This window comes from Filicampus tigris, chromosome 11 (assembly GCF_054856515.1).
Source record: "Filicampus tigris isolate MCC_2025a chromosome 11, RoL_Ftig_1.0, whole genome shotgun sequence".
Taxonomy (NCBI): Eukaryota; Metazoa; Chordata; class Actinopteri; order Syngnathiformes; family Syngnathidae; genus Filicampus; species Filicampus tigris.
In genome coordinates this window covers 17253817-17274621 of record NC_141227.1, presented here as the reverse complement: position 1 = coordinate 17274621, position 20805 = coordinate 17253817, and the positions used below count along the sequence as shown (strand labels likewise).

Here is a 20805-nt window from a genome sequence, read left to right as displayed (position 1 = left end):
ATCTTTCTCACTTAGTGTCTTAATTTTGCTCCTTGTCACGTTCGGTCTATTTGTAAATGAAAGCTGTCACTCTGACAGAACGTCTCAATGCAACGTAGATAAATTTGATTGAGTGGGTGTTTCAAAAATTGCACAACACGTACTGAATGTCAAAGAGATGACGTTGTTATTTTACAGGGAATGCGGATCTTGTAAAAAGCCTTTACGAGTTTATTTGCCTGTATTGGCGTCTAATTATCGGATGTGCTCGCTTTAAACTGCTGTCCAGCATTCATCAACGCATTTGCTTTAATGCGCCCGAGACTCTAATCATATTACATCAATAGAAGTTTGAGTGCCCTTGTCTAAAAGTAGGCCTCATTCATAATTCATGCTACATTATAAATGTTAAGAGTAGAGGAGAAGGTTGCTTATTCCAGCCGCAAAGTGAGAGTGATTCAGAACGGTTCGATTTTTCATTAAAAGTGAGAGTGATTCAGAACGGTTCGATTTTTCATTAAAAGACACCTTCATATGCAGTCTATTGGTAATGTGAATCTGGGCTATGTTGCCCAAAAGCCACATTAAGGCAAATATCAGACAATAATCCCAAAGTGAGTGAAATCCCAAATATAATATTATCTAACGGTAAGTGTTCGGATAATGTTCATTGGTATGTCGTGTATTTGAAGGGGACATATGACAGAAAACGGACTTTTTCATTGCTTGTGTCTACAATGCCATCAAATCTTTTGTATGTTGGTGTTTCTATGCGCCGCATAAACACAGTGTAGTGTATGAACCACTGCATGAGTGTAAATTGTTTTTATTATCTTTAGAGGCTTTTGCCGGTGTCTCCTTTTTCATGACTATTCCTCGACAAGATCATGAAACTTTGATACCATGTTCCGCTCAGATTTGCTTGTGTGGGCAAAAAACGTGGACATTTTGTGTCTAGTATTCCTTCCCGGGTTCATTTGGATGAATTCCCTGGTAGGATTCTTTCAAAATATAAGCCCTGGATTTTGCCCAAAATGGTTGCCTTAAGTCAAAATGGACGACTTCCTGTTCAATTTCAGACATTTTCACGTGTCCTCTTATGATACACGCATCCATCTAATATCGTGTCAACAATTTTTTTTTCTTCGTTTCGGATCCAACTTTAATGTCAAAATGGCTTCCATCCATCCATTATCTGTACCGCTTCTCCTCACAAGGGTCGCGGGGCGTGCTGGAGCCTATCCCAGCTGTCTTTGGGCAGTAGGCGGGGGACACCCTGAACTGGTTGCCAGCCAATCGCAGGGCACACAGAGACAAACATCCGCACTCACAATCACACCTAGGGGCAATTTAGAGTATCCAATCAACTTACCATGCATGTTTTTGGAATGTGGGAGGAAACCGGAGTGCCCGGAGAAAACCCACGCAGGCACGGGGAGAACATGCAAACTCCACACAGGGAGGCCGGAGCCGGGATCGAACCCACGACCTCTGAACTGTGAGGCGGACGTGCTAACCAGTCGACCACCGTGCCGCCCAAAATGGCTTCCTCAGGCCAAAATGGAAAGATGCCTTTTTCATTTTCAGCCATGGATTCTTGGGACTTTTTCATGCGTCCTGTTAGGATAGACACATCCAGTCAATTTCTTGTTAGAGGCGAACTTGGTGTCAGAGGCTCATGTTTTCCGACTTTCCTTATGACACAGCTGAAGTATGTTTTGGGGCAAAATATGTACCAAGAAAAAGCAACAACAACAAATCCAAGGAGGAAGAAGGAGAATTGCTTGTTGTTGTCAGTGTTTGTGCCTTTGGGACACGTTGTCAACAATCAGACGTCAGCGTCCGGCAGACTTGCGGCCCCTGAGGGGTCTTTGTCACAGGATCAGGGCGCCTTGAGGGAAGAAGGTATAGGACAGAGGCAAGAGTGCTCAATTTGCCCCCTGTCACTGACCACAATCATTTCGCTGTATGTGTGCGGGGATATATACGAGTCTTGTATAAGTCAAAGCTGTCACTGGCCGTCAGTGCTTAAGTGCTTCGGGCTTCGCTTGCAGTTGCTGTCAAAGAGCGGAGTGTTCTCTTAGGTTACTATTGTTAACAAAAACGGATCAAATAATGAAAATTAGAATTGAAAAAAACAAACAAACATCAAAATAAAAAGGAGGGTTAAAAAACAGACACTTGTGTGTTCACAAAACTAATTAAAACATCCTTATTAATATATTTCATCTTTAAGCTTGTTTTGGGTTTGATTTTAAATCTTTTAATGGTAGCTGTGATGTTTTTGATTTTGGGTTTTGTGGATAGTTGTTCATATTTCCTAACTGAAACCATTTCTTAAAATGGTATCTTTTGAGCTCACCAGACCACACCCCGTAAAGGCACACATGGACGCTTACAGTAATACTTTAGAAAAACAGTTTATACAATACAGTAGTTTTTTTTATTATTAAAAACACTTAAAATTTATTTGTTTTTTTGGGGTTTTTTTTAGATTTTTTGGGGGGAGTGACTGGAGCAGATTAATGGCATTTCAATTAATTTCAACGGGGGAAGAGTTTATTTGATATAAATTAAATTGAGTTACAAACTTGGTCACTGAATGACTTCAACTTGTATGTCAGGTACCACTGCACTTATTGCGACTATTTTTTTCATCTGGCAACTGATAAAAACCTCATGTAAAACTAAAGCTAACACAAAATAAAAGTAAAACCAAGAATTTTCCTAAAATAAAAATGAATAAAAACTAGCACAACCTTTTTATAAACTAATGAGCAAAACTATATGTAATCTAAAACCAAAATGGAAAATCCCAAACTTTTGTAACATTAGTGTAGTCCCCTTTGACTTTCCTATTTCACACTTCCTTTTATCGGATTTGACTCCTTGGGAAAAACTTTACTTCCTCTTAAAGTAGAAACTGAAAGAAACATGGCGAAAAGATGAAAGAAAACAAAGTGGCAAATGTCTTTACTAACGAAACTCTTAGTCCTCTGGCCTCACCTATTTTTTCTTGTCTCTGTCACATTGTGGTGGTTGCAGACAAAGCCCGGTGGAAACCAATCCTTTTTGAAAGGTTAAGCAAACCTCAAAATGATTAGGCACCATGTCTGCCCGGCCTTGAAATGATCCCTCAGACAAAGTAGGGGCGCACACATACACAATTCATGAACTATGATTAATGCTAGGGGCTAAGCATGCGGCGTGAAGGCTATCTTGGATTTGAAATTTGGTAGGCATGTGCCTCTTGTGTAAACCCACGAAAAAGTCTTTAGAAGCCATGCTCAAAAAGTCACAGGAAGTCTGACATTTTGATTTAAAGTGGGCATTTTGGCAATTTGCAGGTGTCCCTCAGACAAACAAGTCCTATAGCAATAATTTGAAAATTCAACCCCTGGAGGCAGTTTCATTTAGTTGGATAAGATTTGGTCAACATTTCTATCATGAGTAGCATTACAAAAAGGTGTCAAGAACGCATACCTGAAAGGACACAGGAAGTCTGCCATTTTGTTTGGAATGACCCATTTTGGGGTTGTCAACCAGGGGGTAATATTTTAGCCAGGTTCACTCAACAACATGAAAATTGGTGGGCATGTCTTTTATAATTGGACCCACAAAAAATCTGAAGAAGCCATGTTTGCAAGTACACAATATGTCTTCCTTTTCAGTTTGAAGGGGAATCTTGGCCATTCCCAAAGTGACCATTTTAAGTTCATGCTATTTTCCAGGGGCCCTTCAAAAATATTCTTGTCCTCGAGATTTTGTCCAACTGCTAACAAATTTTAACCACAAGCACTAGATCGAGGGATGACGCAAAATTATGTGTTTGAGTTTTTGTCATCGCCTACGGACGTCGAATGGCATCAAAGTTTGATGATCCACCCAAAAACTCATCCTAGAGATTTCATCTCACAAAACCAAAAAAAGCACCCTACATCCAGATATTGTAGTTTGGAAAACATACAAATGTCTTCCACATATGTGCATATATGATACAGTATAGAGCACAGAGCTGATGTTTTCTGTGTGAACAGATGCCAAGGCGCCATATAAGCGCTAATGTGTATCCACTTGCATGAGGACAGTTGGCATCCATGTGGCGCTCCTTTTGAGACAAAATGTAGAGTGCGACACCACAGAGCTGTCGGTGCCATCTTTGTGATGTCCACGTGTGTGTGAAGTGTGTATTTGTGTGTGACACTTCACTTCCAGCTGTGTCTGTCAAAAGCAGATAGGCTCCTGGTTGGGACGAAACCAGAGAGGAAGATGATTGGAATAATGAGCGGAGAAATAATTGTGTGGAATTTTAAATGTGGAGGAAAATGAAGCTTGTAATCTAATCATCAGTTTCTCCGTGTGAAATAAGAGATGCACAGGCGTTTAATTGTTGTACGGCTTTTTTTGAGTGTGAAATTTGCAATCAACAAGGTTATCTGTTTGTTTTCTGTTCAACCAATTAGACAAGTGGAGTGCATGCTTCGCCCTCATTTTTGCTTAATTTTCTCCATTTTCACATCGATGTACTATTGAATGTTGTTGATTGTACCGAATATGAACTGGGTTGCATGCACATGTATAATTAGCACCAAGCAAATTCATTTACATGCATGGCCGACAAATGCGCGGCGGTGTTTGAAATGCAAACGTTTGGCGTTTAACACTTAAAAGGACGTATGCACATGTGTATATGCATACTCACACGCACACGCACACACACGCACACCCCCACGCACGCACACACACACTCATCAACACGGTGTGCTGCCCACACATACTGTCGGGTGTGTAACGCGGAGGCACACAAACAAGCCAGTCAAGCAGATTAATTCGTTTACAACTTGTTATGACAACAAAGCACTGCTCACCGCTACCAAGGAGACAGCATGTGACATGTAGCATACGCACAAGCAGCCACAATTTTAAAGTACGTCGGTACCTTGACTCCGGAGTTGAATTCATCATATGTCAAGGCACCGCTGTGTCATGATATCCAATAAAAGGGCTCTACAGTGAACAAATGCTGATTTGTGATTCACAATTTTTTTTTTTTTTTTGGCACAGCATAACTCACCACTTAGAAATGAGTTTTGTGATCATATTTTGAGTGTATTTAGATTTTAAACTGGCAATTATAAATATTTGGATGGAGTGCCCATTATTCGTCCCACAAATACATAGAGAGTCACTCTCCTGTTTTTTTGTTTTTTTTTCCAAGTTTAATACTGTATATTCATTTTGGATGGTTTGATTTTCGTAAAATGTGTAAGTATTTGAAGCACTTTGGGTGCTCGCTGAAAAGTGCTACATAAATGACCTTTACTTCCTTAGATACATAGATATCTACTAACTTAGGTACCTATATACATACTTAGATACTCATGTACTTAGTTAGATACTTATTTATTTGATAGTTAGATATTTAGATTCTTAGATACTAAGATACTTGGATAGATAGCTATTTAATAATTGAGATGCTTATATACGTACTTAGGTACTCAGATTCCTATTTGGATACCTACATACTCACTTATGAGATACTTATATATTTATTTAGATACATACACCATAGATTCTTAGATACTCAAATGCTGTGTTGCACTCAGGCTATTGTTCCAACGGTGCATATTGCTATCGGCTGATAACATCCTTGCATTTTAGTAGCTCAACAGTGACAGTTCACTCAATCTCCAGCGAGCGATAACACAAAGACGATCTGCGATGTGTTTTGCAAGCATAAATCCGTCCTGGTCTTGACGTGTTATCTTACATTATTTGAAATGCCCACATGCCGCCACAGAGTGTTGTAAATCTTTTTTAACTGTGATCGTAATGCTGACTAGTTGGCCATTCAAATTCAAGGTTCCGATGTCCGATAAAAGGCATCTCCAGATTTTTCTTTAACGATTAAGAACATCATAAGAAAACATTGTTTTTCATATCTTAACAAAAATATGACCAAATTTGGATGGTCATGTGTTGCTGTGTTGTACATTTTATTTGTCAACTTGCTAATGTTTGACCACTCCTAAGTAACTGCGTTATTAATCTCCCGTTGTAGCTCACAGCCAAACGTCGGCTTCATTAGCGCTTCCAATCTGCGGATGGTCGAACCCGCTCAGAGACAAAGTCGTCAACGGCGTTGCACGAGAGATTACTCGTGACGGGAGAGATGACTCGGCATAGAGTCGCGAGGCGAGACACGATTGCTCATCATGATCCTGCCCGTGAGTGATGGAAGCAGACAAGGAGGGCGAATACATAGTGTCACAGTTATTATTGGAATTGTGATTAGGCCACTTACAACATCTGCAAATCTCTCCGGATTGACTCATCAATTTATTCAGTGTACTTATATCAACTTGCTTGAGCTGTTCAATACAAATAGGAACACATTTAAAATCATATCCCTTGTAAAATGAAACAAAGTAATTATGTAATCTTTTATCATTTAGAATAGTTGCCAGATGTCTTGATACACGTAAGTGACATTCTTTCATCAAAATACCCTAAGGATGAAAAATTACAGCGCCTTTTATGAAATTAACCTTTTTTAAAGGGGAAGTCAACCCAAACATATTTTTTTCAAGAATATGTGAAGAAGCAAAATCCACCCGTTTTTAGCTACTCAGGTGGCGGCCATTTTGTCACTTCTGTCGACTGAAAATGACATCACAGTTGCTCAGGGCTCAGGTAACAACCAATCACAGCTCACCTGTTTTCTAAAGCTGAGCCATGATTGGTTGTTATCTGAGCCCTGAGCATCTATGATGTCATTTTCAGTGGACAGAAATGACAAAATGGCCGCCCCCTGAGATGGCTAAAAACAAGTGAATTTTGCTGCTTAAATCTTATTCCACAAACGCAATATTAATCAAAATGCCGTGTTTCAACTAGTGAGCCTGCATAGAACATATTCATGAAAAAAAATGTTTGGGTTGACTTCTCTCCTCTAATGGGCTGGCTCTGTCTCATGCAAGTGAGCTACCGGGGGTGGAGCTAGAGCAGTTTCTACTTTTGAGAGTAGAGCCCAGGGTGGTAAAAAAGTGAGCACGCCTAAACACAGTAGCATTTTCATTCATGGAGGCATTACTTCGCACACTATTTTGTATGTGGCGCATGGATACATCACCACACACAAATGCGCCACCACCACGTCCTCAACTTCACTGAGTAATCAAGTTTGTGTTGCTTATTATAACGCAAATCTGTTTATTGAACAAAACCCGAAGCAGCTCTGCTTACCTTTTGGCTTTGATGTGATATACAAGTAATCGTGTTATCCATGGCCATGGGGGATTTCAGAACGATAGTGTTTCCGACAGTGTAGTTCGGCAGCTGTGGCTTGAAAGTGAAAAGTCAATTTTGCATAATGTGTCCCCTTTCCTTCTTCCAGTTTTAATTGTCTCTTTGTAAATTTCATATCTAGTTTCACGACATATACCTCATAATGGTGCTCCCTTTTGCTTAGCGAACCAAAATATGAGAAACAGCTGCTCTCAGTATGATGCAGTGCGCTTCAATACACAACTGTGAACTACAGCACGAATAAAAATGTGTTCAATGTCAATCAAAATTGAGCATGGTTTTCTTTATCAAGGCAGCGCAAATTGACGGGTTGAATACACTAAATATTGCAGCCCAATTATTTCCAACAATGAGCCTGTTGTGCTTTTTGACCAATATTTGAACCCCGTTCACCATGTCAACATTTGCATTAGCATGACAAAAACGCCCCAATGCGGCATTGTTAAATCAATTTGATACAAATGGGGAGTCAGAGGAAATAGATTTGAGTAATTTCCTAGGCAGCGTGTGGCAGGGAGGGAAAGACGGGAAATGAAAGGAAAGCAAAATGCAGTACTCGGTATTAAGATGGAAATGAGAAAAACGCCAAAGCAGGAAGAGGCAAAATACGGCGCGGGTGTGAGGGCCTTTGAAAAGCTCGCTGATAAAAACCCATCACGATACATTTAATTAAAGCTGTGATTTTGGTTGACTGTTTTAACTTAACAAGATTTTATTATCTTCTTTAATTCACAGAATTGAGGCTTAATTATATGCTGAAAATACACTACTTTCCAAAATCATCGGAATAGTGCAGCCCATTCCTTTACTTTTACCAAATATAAGACACAAGCGCTCAACAGTTCATCTTTTTTTTCCAGGTATTTTCACCTGTATCGAATACACAATTTAGAAAATCATAATGAAAGACCAAATACAGTGGTGCCTGAAGATACACATTTAATTCATTCTATAAAACATCACTTTAGAGAACTTTGGTCAACAAAAACACAAAACTGACTTCACATAAAGTAAAGTGAGTGAAAGCTTTAATATTCAATTACAAAAACCTTAGCATGCAATAACTGCATCAAGCCTGTGACCCTTAGATGCCAAACATTTAGTCCCCCTTTAGTAGCTAAAACGCATGCTCGATAGGGTTCAAGTTAGGAGTGTGTAATACGGATTTGAAATTACATAACTTTCCCCCCCAAAAAACGATGGAAACCTTCACAGTGATAACTTTGAAATCCTGTTCAGTTTCAGTGTAGATGCAAACATTTGATTAGAGTAATTTCCTGCAGTCTCGTTTTGAGCAAAATGCATGCGCTGTAGGGTTTAAATCGGGAAATAATGGACATGTAATTTGCAGTTATAAAAAAAAAGGTTATGTTTGAAATACTGAAAAGGTCAAATTTGAGTGTAGTTTATTACTTGCAAAACAAAGTATTATACAGTATTTAACGGTTTAATTGCAATGCCACAAAGCAACAGAATGTGTAAATTCCGAGGGGAAGGATATTCTTTTTTTTAACAATTATAACCAATGTTTTGAGTTTGAATTCCAACTGTTGTTATTGTAATTATATTTTGGGGATTTTACTCATACTGAATATTGGAAATAATGAATCTGTTTCGGAGATGTTTCAAATATCATTTTATCGGATTAGCATTTAAATGTGTAATTTCCCAAAAGGACTCAAATCAATATCCACCTCTTTCATTTCTGAATGCACATTGCACTGTCCACTCTAATACAGACAGAAAAAGCCAATATTCATGGTCACAAGCTATTAAGATGCCCCCTCTGCTTTGAAAATGTTTCCTACTTCGTGCCAGAAGCAAGTGTCGGAAAAAGACCGAGACAATCAAACGTCGCAAACATTCACAGATTGCGGATGCTACACCAATGAGACATATAAGTGAACATGACAGAAAAAAGGTGTAGCTTGTTATCACAGGCGCGTTTGCGTGCGCCTGTGTGTTTTGCAACCAAGTATCTACACAGAGGCTCATTATCTCAAAATGAATGCTGAAAGTGAGGCTTAGATTTGCCATCAAGTTAAAAGTTACAAGATGGAATGAATACACACGCGGACACAGTTTGAGTGAAAATACAATCGGGCAAGGAAAGCCAAGCCAGCTGACAAATGGTTTTCTTCAAATCAAATCCGAACACAATTTAGAGACAAAAGTATGTAGACGTACCTTGTAATCAATGAATGAATCCATCTGAAGTTGGACTAGACCACTTAGCTAATCAATGGGATGCCTTATGAAGACATTTTGGGCAATTAGATGCATGCAAGTTTCCCCATAAGTCTTCCGAGAAGAGTACATAGCTGTTGCTCTATGTGTACTTTAGTTCACCCTCTAGTTTAGGATGTTTGCAAAGAGAGTAGCCTATACTTCCATGAATACAAATTTTAACAGGTAGAGGAACAGGTGGTGTCACAATTATCTACAAGATTTATTGTCTCCATTGGCTTTCCTGCCGTGTTTTCTGCACAGAGAATCCCGCTTCTTATCTGTAGTGAAGTTAGAACGCTCATCTTTACGAGTGCCTTTCTCATTCATGTTTCTCCTTTTAATAGCCTAAAAAGGAGGTCGACTGAAGAAATGTGTATAGGAGTTGGTTAATTAGGCCATTTGGGGTTAGCCTATTTAGCTCCTTCAAAAAGTACAAGTCTAAGAAACTCTTAGTAGCACGTAATGAAGCTCTGTACCAATGCAAAGTACAACCACAAATATGAACATTATTATGGGAAATTTTTTCTGTGTTGGAAATTTCAACCCCTAAAGCCAGTTTCACTTAGACTTCCTACCAAATTGGATGTGGCTATCTTGTGTAGACCCACAAAAAAAGTCTCACAAAGCCATGCCTGAAATCACACCGGAAAGCTTCCATTTTGGTTCGAACTGACTCATTTTAGGCTAATTTCCATGGGTCCTTCAAAGACAAAATTGGCCCTGGAATGTTTAGAAAATTCAGTTTCTGAAGCCAGTTTTACTTTATAACATTTAATTTGGTGGGCACGTCTATCGAGAGTAAGCGCACAAAATGTCTCATGAAACCAAACCTGAAAACTACATGAAGTCTTCCATTTCGGTTTGAAGCAGACCTTTAAGAAAGATTTTGGCAAATTTCCACAGGTCCTTTAATGACAAATTTGTTCAACAAATTTTGTCCAATGGTTCCCAAATTTGAACCGCATTCGAGACTAGATAAGACACATGAAATTATGACAACTTTTCATTTTAGCCATCGCCAGTGGTCGGAGCACGACAGCGAAGTTTTATGACTCAGCATCAAACAACTCGACCAAACATTTACTTAATGTAATGGCCAGTTTTCCCCCATGAGTGGTGAAGACAGTGACATCACTCACCATTAAAAATGAAAGCACACAATAACAAAGCACTAACGTAACCAAACAATGGGGCGATGCCAACATCATTCAATTAAATGAAGTCACTCGCGTGTAGCAGATTAGCCTCTTGCTTTTGGAATAATTAACACGAACTAAATTGACAGACACTGACAAAATACACTTGATTGTAGGATTATTCATAATTGAAGTTATTCGTTATGTGTATTTTTACGCCTCCATCAAAATGGAACGAGTCCCCTCTTTTTAACCATGAAGCAGACGTAATGTTGTTTCCACTTTTGAGACTTTGCAATCCTTTCATGCGCGATGACTCACTTGGCCTGTAAAAGTCCCGGCCTGGAAGGTGACTCCATCCCCGCTTTTGTTGGGCTAAGGCTGTTTATTCCCACATGATTTACTGAGCGCTCTCGGTTGACAGTGGCCGTCCGACCTTGTCCTCGGCAAAGTGAGCAGGTGCGGCGTCGGATGAATGGGATGAAATTGGGAAAATGTCTCTTTTGGCGGGCGTGGGCGCGCCGCGCCGGTCGTAATATGGTTTGCACATCCATTTATTTATGAGATCCCGCGGCTCTATGAAAAAAACAAATATTTTACATATGCGACTAGAATGGAGCAGGACTTTGCCAATGATGAAATCACAAGTTATTGCAAGTTAAAAAAAAAAAAAAAAGTCAAAGTTTCTGCCAATACTGTAACACTCCATTCATGAAGGGGGTAGTATTGCACCTTACAAAGCAATAGCCCTACCCAATAACTGAGGACTCTTGTGAATTTGAAGTTTTGAAGTAACATGTCTCGATTCATATTTGAATAGTTATTTATTCAGTCAAATACAAGACATACTTAAATATGTAGAATTAAAAAAATGAAAGGTCTTAATTTCACTATAAAAACAGTGGTGCCTTGAGAATACGAGTTTAATTTGTTCTATGACTACTTGAATCATCTTTTCACATTGAAATGAATGGAAGTTCCATTAATCTGTTCCAACTTTGCCCCCAAAAAAACAACAAAAAAATGCTGTAATGTGGATATTAGTGGGGAAAAATAGCACTATTGTACTTTATTAAATCATACTGTAATGACATAATTTGATAGAATTTAAAAGAATTAAACCGTTTTTGTCACACTGCATCGATTTGAGCATCTGCTGTTCATTGAAACTTCTCAACTCATCTCTCAGCCCATCAGTATGACACTAATATAAGTCGTTCTACGCAGAGGATAAATAACACGAATATCAAGTCTGTGCTCTCAAGTCAAAGAAAACAAAAAATCTCGAAAATCACCACCCTGGACAATAGAAATAATCTAGACGAGGAAAAAAAAACTTGGTTAAAAAAGTCAAGTCTTTACACACATTCATTCATTCATTATCTGTACTGCTTACCGTCTCTCATAGCCTATCAAAAATGAGCATTAACTGGACTTTTGAGACAGATCCTCTTTCTACCATTCTCCATTTTACTTATTATCATTTCACAGTGTGTCTCCTGGCTTTCACTAAATCTTCAGTGTGGGACCGGAGGCAGTGACACACCTCCCTTGTGATAAATCTGCCGCCCGATTTGAGAAATGTCGCACCAAAGTGCAGCGAAAATATGCCTGGCGGCCTTTAACTTGATTAAATCCCCAGGATGCGGCACCAGGCTGCGACATGCAGAGCAACCAGACACACTTTTTGACGCCAGGGAAGCCTGAAGCGGGACTCTGAAGATTAGCTCAAACTGCCAAAAATTATGTAATATGCAGATCGTTCTTCCTCGCTGTCGGATGATGTCACTTGATAGAAAGCATTTGATCTTGCATGCACACTTGAGCGTGACAAGAAATAGGAAATTGGACAAATGTTCTTGGACGGATTCACATAGATGCATATGCTTCGCTGCAAAAAATAAAATCGACACAGGCTTGAATGGAATTGTATGTTTATATTGGATGTCTCATTTCAGATCAGCAGGGGGTGGAGGAGGAAAGGCGATGGGGTGGCGTATTTTCCAGATCGGGACATATTGTATATGCTCGGCTGCAAAAAAAAATTAAAAAAAAAATCATTTTCTATGCAGCCCGGTACCAAATGGCAGTGCACGGACCGGTGATTGGGAACCACTGATGTAGGCGTGTCATCACTAATGTGATAGTTCCATGTTATTCATGATACACACACACATTTTCATATGATAGTGTGACATGTCCAGTTTGCACGCATTGCCCTCAATTCAACTCTGTGTCCTACTGCAGGCTTTTTATGTCCACAGGTGACCCGTGGTCTGTCTTGTTCGTGTGCGTGTGCGTGTGTGTGAGATTAAGCGGAAACATCATAAGGACATGTCCTCTGTGATTAGCACTTGCGAAAATGTCAAGCGTGTTTGTAGCTGCTGCTAATGAACAAAAAGCTCCAAAGACTTTGAAAAGGGGAAAAAAGATGGAAAGTCTACAGAAACATGAACTATGTGGAATATCAATGGAAACGTGATGGGATTTTTGCTTTTACGAATGATGTTATCTTTGGTCAAAGACGATTAGAAAGCCACAGGGCACTTGTTTGATTTGAAGTTTGAAGATCGATATATTACCATCAAAATTGAAAAAAGAAATTGAGGGTTTCTTTTTCTTAATAATATCCCTAATATAGTGTATTTTATATTTTTAGCGTGACTATAATTCATAATAGTGCTTGAAATAAAATTAGTGTTATACTATTTTATAGTAATCTTATTTATTTGAACAGCAAATTTAGTATTCCTCTTCACTACATTCCTACAAGCCCTTTCTCCAAACTTTCTTCAGGCTTCTGATTTGGCTGAAGAAAGGGGTCATCTGTTCAGTTCATGAGGGACAACCACATAGTTTACGAGGTACTGAAAAAAATGAGTGCAAAAAGATAGGAGAGCAAAAGGTGAAAAGAAGCAAAGATGCAAAGCAAACAAAGTGAATGGAAACATTCATCAGATTTGACGTTATTTTTTTAGCTGTCACTTTATCAGTAGCGATGCGTCTGTTCTGCTGGAACAATTACAATAAAAGCTGCGTTTTATCCTTCAAAAACAGACGTGTTATTACCGCTGTGTTCCTCCGCATTGTTCTTTTTTTCTTCTTTGCCTCAGCTCCATATTTCTCCCAAGCTCCATCAGTTCCTCTAATACCTTCTCTCGCATCTCTGCTTCCCAGCGTAAATAAACAGACGACTTATTTTGACTTATGGCCAGCCTTTGCCGGCTGGCTCCTTTTGGTATGCTATTTAAATGGCACCTTTTGTCTTTTGTTGCATCTCATTCTTTACCAAATTTAATTGACGATATCAACAACTGTTCTCAGTATGAGCCAGTGAAGTCCAAATGAGTGCAAATTATCACCAAAATATCTAACTTATTGTTAATACACATCAATATTTTATATATTTATTATTATATTTTGGGAGTTAAATGGTGTCCGGACTAGCGGTTATTTCACAGAGTTGGTCAGATACTGTTAGATTAAATCTGCCAAGATGTAGTTCATTATTATCCACTTTCGCAACTGCGCTTCTTCCAGTTTGAGAGAGATGAGTCAGCACAATTTTCCTCCTCTTGAATTTTCTCGAAATTAACAGCATACCTGCTCATGAGTAGCTAGCAGCTCATGAGTAGCTAGCAGCTCGTACGAGAGCGAGCTGTGGTCAAATTACTTGTGTTAGCTGACTGCTAGTCACCAAAGTAGTATAGGTAAGTAAAACACTACTATATATTCTTAATAGAGTGTTTGTTTATGTGCAGTTGAGAGCAGCTGCCCCTCGCCTCTATTCCTTGACACGATAACACAAATCTAAGAAAACAACGTGACAACATCATCACAAATTTAAATTTCCATGATCCAAACTGTGAAAGCAATGCCTGGATTTGCTACATAAAAGAAAGGGATTGCAGTGATCAACATGCTGTTTTTGGGGTCACTTTTACTGAAAATTTAGTTTTAGTTTTTTTTTTTTTTTTACTATAAACTCCAAGGGTGTTAACAATAACACAATACAAAGTGTTAACTGCTCAGTGCTGACACGAAATGGCCGGCTGCTTGTTTAGTTTCGGGTGTGGATTCATGATAGATTTCTGCGTGTCCTGTTATGATGGATATGTGAATAATTTTCATGTAGATCAATAAAACTGGTATCGGGGGGCTAATTTTTCTAACCTTATAGAGGGTATAACTGAATTGAGTTTTATGGGGTTGTGTTCGGGACAGGATTATAATATGTACATTTTGTTTAGACTTTTATTTTTTTAAATTCAATTGGTTTGAATTAGTTTTTAGAGCAGATTTGTTAGTTTTTATTGTTTTTATTGTTTTTTTTTATTTTATTGCTTCATTTTAGTTTAGTCTTTATTAGTTTGTATGTTTTTCAATATATGGAGTATTTGTCAAGAGCAAGATAAAAAAAAAAAAAAGGTCGCAAAATATTGTGTAATAAAGTAAAGCAATTCCCAATTCATACCGATTGATAAGTTTTCTGCAATTTTGAGGCCCTCAAAGTGGCAATTTGTCAAAGTATTGATAAACTTAAGGGCCTTTGCACCTCCTGATGATTATTACATTATTTAAGCATCAATGTGTGTTCCTTTCCACGTTCCAATTCAATTCTATTACTGTATGTTTAATATGGTCTTGGCTCATGTATCACTAGTTCTCTTGAGGCATTGTGAACACTGCTTTATAAATAAACCGGCCTTGTCTTCTCACTTCTCTGCCGCTTGTCTTTCTGATGCTATTTTCTCTGTCCTCTCTATTTCCATCCCTGTGTGCGCACTGAAGTAAATGCAACACAGATACAAAGATGATTTTTTAAAAAGTCAAACATTTAGCAACTTGTATATCGTGATCCACACGCCAATATGTGTCATCTTGCTCTGTTTCATTTAGCGGTGTCATATTAAAGCTGCTTCGGAGGAGAGGAAAAGGAATCGAGAGGGGGAGGGGAGGCAAAGAAGAAGAGCCCCGGGCTTTTTTTTTTTTTTTTTTTTTTTTTTTTGGCTCGGCCTCCCGTCCCTCCCCTCCCTTTCCCTGAAATAGTTCCTTTATTTTCAGCTGCCCCCAATAAGACAGGAGTGGCTGCAGGTGAAAAAGAGAGGAAGCGGGAGAGAGGGAGAGTGGCATGCAATGCGCCGGCACGCATAGTGGACATGTCATGTGATCAGTCATGTGATTCTGTAGACTCCACTGGATGTAATCCTTTATTGTCCTTTTTTTTTAGGTACACCTATATTAGATTTCAGAAGAAACAGCCTTCATGTAATATTTTTGTACATCCCATCATTGGTTCTCAAATCTTTCATACCAAGTACCACCTCAAAAAATATTTAGCTCTCCATTAAAGACAGCATGGTCGGACTCAGGACCCTATTTCTGTGCCCAGACCAAGTCTAGCGCAAAGTGCAGTCTAACTGTGAGCATGGGTGTAGTTTTCTTTCATTGGTATATTCGCAGACAGACACAGTTATAAAGAGGTGTTTGCGCTGTTGTGGGAGTGAGCGCAGTTGACTTCATTTCAAGTACGTTCATAAGGGACGCCAAGAAATAATTATAACGCATTCAACGAGCCACTGCCCATGGTTGTACCTGCATTGAATTATCTGAATAGGAGAAGCCGCAACGACTGCTTGAATGGGCACTGCGCAAACACTGAAATGTACTTTTTCAGTGAGTGCCGTTTGAAAGGGGCAGGCTAATAAATGCCGCCTATACTACCGCTACGTCCCTAATATCCAATTTGGCGGAAAGGCAGTGCGAGAGGAGCTGATGACTACAAGCTATGATAATGTTGTTGTTGTTTTTTTTGTTTTTTTTATAATGATGTTATGTTTACTTTAAGAGGCTCACTCTTCAGCTAGACAAGATAGACAGGAGTGTTGTAGAAAGATATATATGCCAAGTGACTCAGCTTTGCGTTTGTACGTGTCCCCACTGGCTACATTACTCAGGCCTGCCGTACTCTACGTAGCCTGTGTGTGTGCGCGTGTGTGTGCGTACATTCTAATTCTTGCGTACATGTTAAAATATTTACTCATCTCTGTGCAAAATTTGTTACGACGTAAGGGAGAACTCAGCTGCGGCCTGTGGATCTAAAAATCCTGAATGTATGAATGAATGAAGATCTATGCCACTATAATGAATGGAACCAAATTTAACACATCCTTCCTTATTTCTCGACTTTTACTTTAAATGTTCAGCTCGTTTGTCGCATAAGTAGTTTTCTCATTGGCCAAATTCACACACTTTTTAGCATGCCACATTTTCCATGACTAAATTCTCAAATAAATGGAGAAGTTTCACAAATGGGCCTAATCCTTCCAGACGGATGCAGAATTTTTGTTTTTACAAGTCACCCAGTCTTTCCATGTTTCCCCACCAATTCAAACCATTCCAAATTCAAATTGTTCATCCAGTTCTGGACTGGACTGGACTATTTTTTATGTTGTCCAAATTGACACATTTTTCTGGTTTAAATCACTGAGAATTGTGGAAGGAAAAGGTCAATTAATTTTTTGAAATATACATATTTTTATTTAAAATTTGAATTTATAATTTATAATATTATAGTGGTTTGACACAAAAAAATGTAAAACACTGAAAAATTAGAGAAATTTGGAAAATGTGAAAATTATGTTCCAATATGTCATGAGTGAGTTGGTGTGAAATTGTAATGATTTGAATTCATTTAGAAATGCAGAAGGATAAAGTCATTTCTGCATTGATTAGAGAGTATAGGGAAAGCTGTGTGTTACCACAAATACTGTTAGCATAGTAGCATTTGAGCAATTTTTAATAGAAACAGTCAACCATATTTTAGCAATCCATATATTTGCATGATGATTGATTTTTGGTTATCAATGCTCACATTCTACATTTCACAAGTTCTCTTGATTGTAGATCTTCAGCAGTCACACACAATTTCTACACATGTTGCATTCCAAACTTCTACAACTTTGGAATGGTGTACATATTCAGAAAATTGACACCACTTTGTCTTACAGCAAAATAGTATTTTCCCCTCTCTCTCGGTCTCCGGAGGCATCATTTGGATGTTGAAATAGTAAATTGATGCATGTTTGCTTCCAAGTGTTAACAATAGGTCGTCTTCTGATGTGTGTGTAATTGTTAACTTGTGATGAATTGTCGTCCTTACTCTAGGTCTCCGCCATATTTCACACGATGGCGTCCGGACTCCAACACAAATGGTCCCATTTAGGAATGGCGATGGCAGCATATTAGCATAATCATGCCGACGCGATCATCTCGGGGCACCCCTGGAGGCATCGCGGACTGACTGATGGTAACTGAAGCTTGTGTGAAAATGTTGTTGTGGTCACTTGAAATGAATATGAAGATGTAGATGTTAGTTTGGCATAAGAACTGCATATCTATCATTTAGTTCCCTTGTCGAGGTCATATATACAGTGCGTTTTTATACCAAATCAGTTTTCCACACTCCACAAATGAAATGGCACAAATCAATTGAGGTACAATTTTAAACATGAAATAGGTGAGTTATTTTGTTATAATTTTCACACTTAACCTGGTACTATTTAAAAAAAAAAAAAAAAAAAAAAGTCTTTATTGTAGGTCAAGATGGAACATATCCAGTGTGATAATTTGATAATTGGGGGTTCAGTGTAAATATCTTTTTAAAAAAAATTTTCATATGAAAACAACACAAGGTTGATTATTTTGGTTTAAATTTATTCATTTATTTTTCAACAAAAATTAACACGTTGCCAACTGCTGGCCTGACTTGTTCATTACATTGTATTTTCATTCATTTCATTTGTATTTGCGTAGTTTTAACATCCTTACAGAGGTATCACATCATCCAGTTTTAAATAATTAGCATAATGATGAATTAGCATACACGTATTCTGCTTTTTTTTCATTGTTTCACCAATTCATTGTGGTAGCACCACCACATTGCGTCTCATTGCATTGTATACGTTTCCAGTATTTTCAATTTTTCATTTTCCTTTATTTTTTTTAGAAGTTCATGTGGAATAGCATCCTTTTGTTACTCTTGCAGAGTAAAAATCTTGATCAGGTTTTTACTAGCCTTTATCCCTGCCCATCTATTCTTTCAGTTTTACTTTCATATGATCAAATAGCTATTAAAAAGCATTCCGATACCAGTTGATGGCCATGCAGGTGTGCTATGTCTTGATTCTCCTGTAGGTGCATGTAACCCCAGCTGTTCTCAAGACACTGGAGAGAAAGTAAGAAGAAAGAAGGCCTGTGAAGGAAAAAGGAGTGCTCACTTGCCCCTCTCTCACTCTCTATTTACGCACACAGTGAGAGAGAGAGAGAGAGAGAGCGAGAGAGAGAGAGAGAGAGAGAGAGAGAGTGGGTGGGGGTAAGTGGAAGAGGAAGAATGAGGAAGACGAGCCTCTCTCCACTCCGGTCCCAACCCAAGCACACATGCGGGCTCTGCTGATGAGGCTCCGCCGCGGTCATTCAGGTCGCTCCGGAGGCGCTCCATGGAAACACGCCGACCACACTCCCGCCACCAACAACAGATAAACAAACAAACACACGAGAAAGCAGCAGGAAGAAGGAGAAAAAAGTGCCCGTGTGCATGGGAATCCGGACTGGTCTGCCTCCCCTCCACCACCACCACCACCACCACCACCACCACCACCAACACCCCCTCCTCTTCCTCCTCCTCCTCCTCCGACTTGTGTGCGCCTTCGCTCGGGGGCTCCGTCCGCCGCCTCGGTGGTTATAAGAGGAGCTCCACTCGACTCACCTCCACTCGGATCACCTCCACTCGGATCGCAGCTCGCACGGAAGGTAGGAACTTTCCCACACGCACCCACACTATTTTGGGGACAATTTAAAAGAGAAATGGAGCACCTGGAAGAAGCTCTCGCGTCCCCGAGTGCGCAGCCGCCGGTATAGCGACAATGTAACCCTCATTCAATGCGCTCCAGGCTCCCTTATTCCCCCGGCTTTTCTCTTGCTTCTTTTGTGCACGAGTGACAAATTACGCATGCCGAGCACGTCCTTGCACCATCCTCCCCCTTTTTAAATAGACTTTTACTATGTAACTTGGGCTCCAAATCAGACCCCCCCGCCCTGTAAATGTGAATGGACCACTGATTCACTCAATCACATTTGAGTGATTTACCTACATTGCGAAATACTTTCATCTCTTTAAGGAAAATGGCACATTTTATGAGATTCACACACCTCCTACTTCGATGCGGTCCCATCACTGGAAGGCTTTCCAGGCATTTTCCCGCCTGACTTCACCCCCGAGCTTGATGGCTGTCTATTATGGAATTAGATTGCAGAGCAGATTTGACCAAAAAAAAAAAAAAAAGTGAGGGGGGAAAAATGTCACACCTTATAGAAATGAATCATCTTTAAATGACTGCACCCAGATTGGAATAAAACTGCACGGTCTTCAATGTATATGCTTTCATGATGCCAATGACGTGAAGTTATCACATTATGCCCCCACCATTAAAGTCATAAATATCCTCTAATGGTTGGCGTTCATGCCGAAATGATTCTAATGATAGAGTGTGATGCTGTGAATGACAAATACGAGCATGTTTGCTTCAACACAGACAATTGTTTGAACAGCTTTGAGACCCTCCGCCAGTGCATGAAAGTGTTGTAAGAGGACCCCGCTGTTTATGGTAAACACGGAAAAAAGGTTGGGGATTGCAGGTGTAAACGGAGAAGGGAGTACGGCGGGAAAAGAAGTGACACAGGGCAGATTTGTACCACTGATTAAGTGTCTTTTCACAAAGAAATATTGTATTATCTGGTACGGAATAAGTGCTTGATTGCATAGAAAATTGGCTGACAGGTATCTATCCATCCCGCAGGAGGAGTACAGTCCTAGTAGCCGTGTAGATGAAATCGATGCACCGATTGAATGCGTTGGTCGTTCATCAACGCTGATCAGCGACGGCAGCGTGACCTCATGGCTAAAAATGGAAACAAATGAGGTGGCTAAGCGAGTCGCCGGGAAGACTTGTTGGCCTCCGTATAGGCCGGAAGAAGTCAAGACGGTTATTGAAAGGAAAGTCTGGAAAAGACATTAAAACAATGAAATGAAAAAATGAGCAATATAGACAAATTGTACATTAATTTGCTTGTTTATGGTGGTTTGATGCCAGGG

The 20805-nt window shown here is 39.4% G+C and overlaps 1 protein-coding gene across 3 annotated transcripts in view; it reads left to right on the top strand.

Moving 5' to 3' along the window:
* The window catches only part of slc8a1b (solute carrier family 8 member 1b), a 163820-nt gene that overhangs the window by 44823 nt on the left and 98192 nt on the right, over positions 1 to 20805 (top strand). For all 3 annotated transcript variants that reach the window (XM_086045222.1, XM_086045224.1, XM_086045223.1), the window contains exons 2-3: positions 17820 to 17961; positions 18849 to 19463. The gene's annotated coding sequence lies outside the window, so the exon portion shown is untranslated. The remainder of the gene's footprint in view (positions 1 to 17819; positions 17962 to 18848; positions 19464 to 20805) is intronic.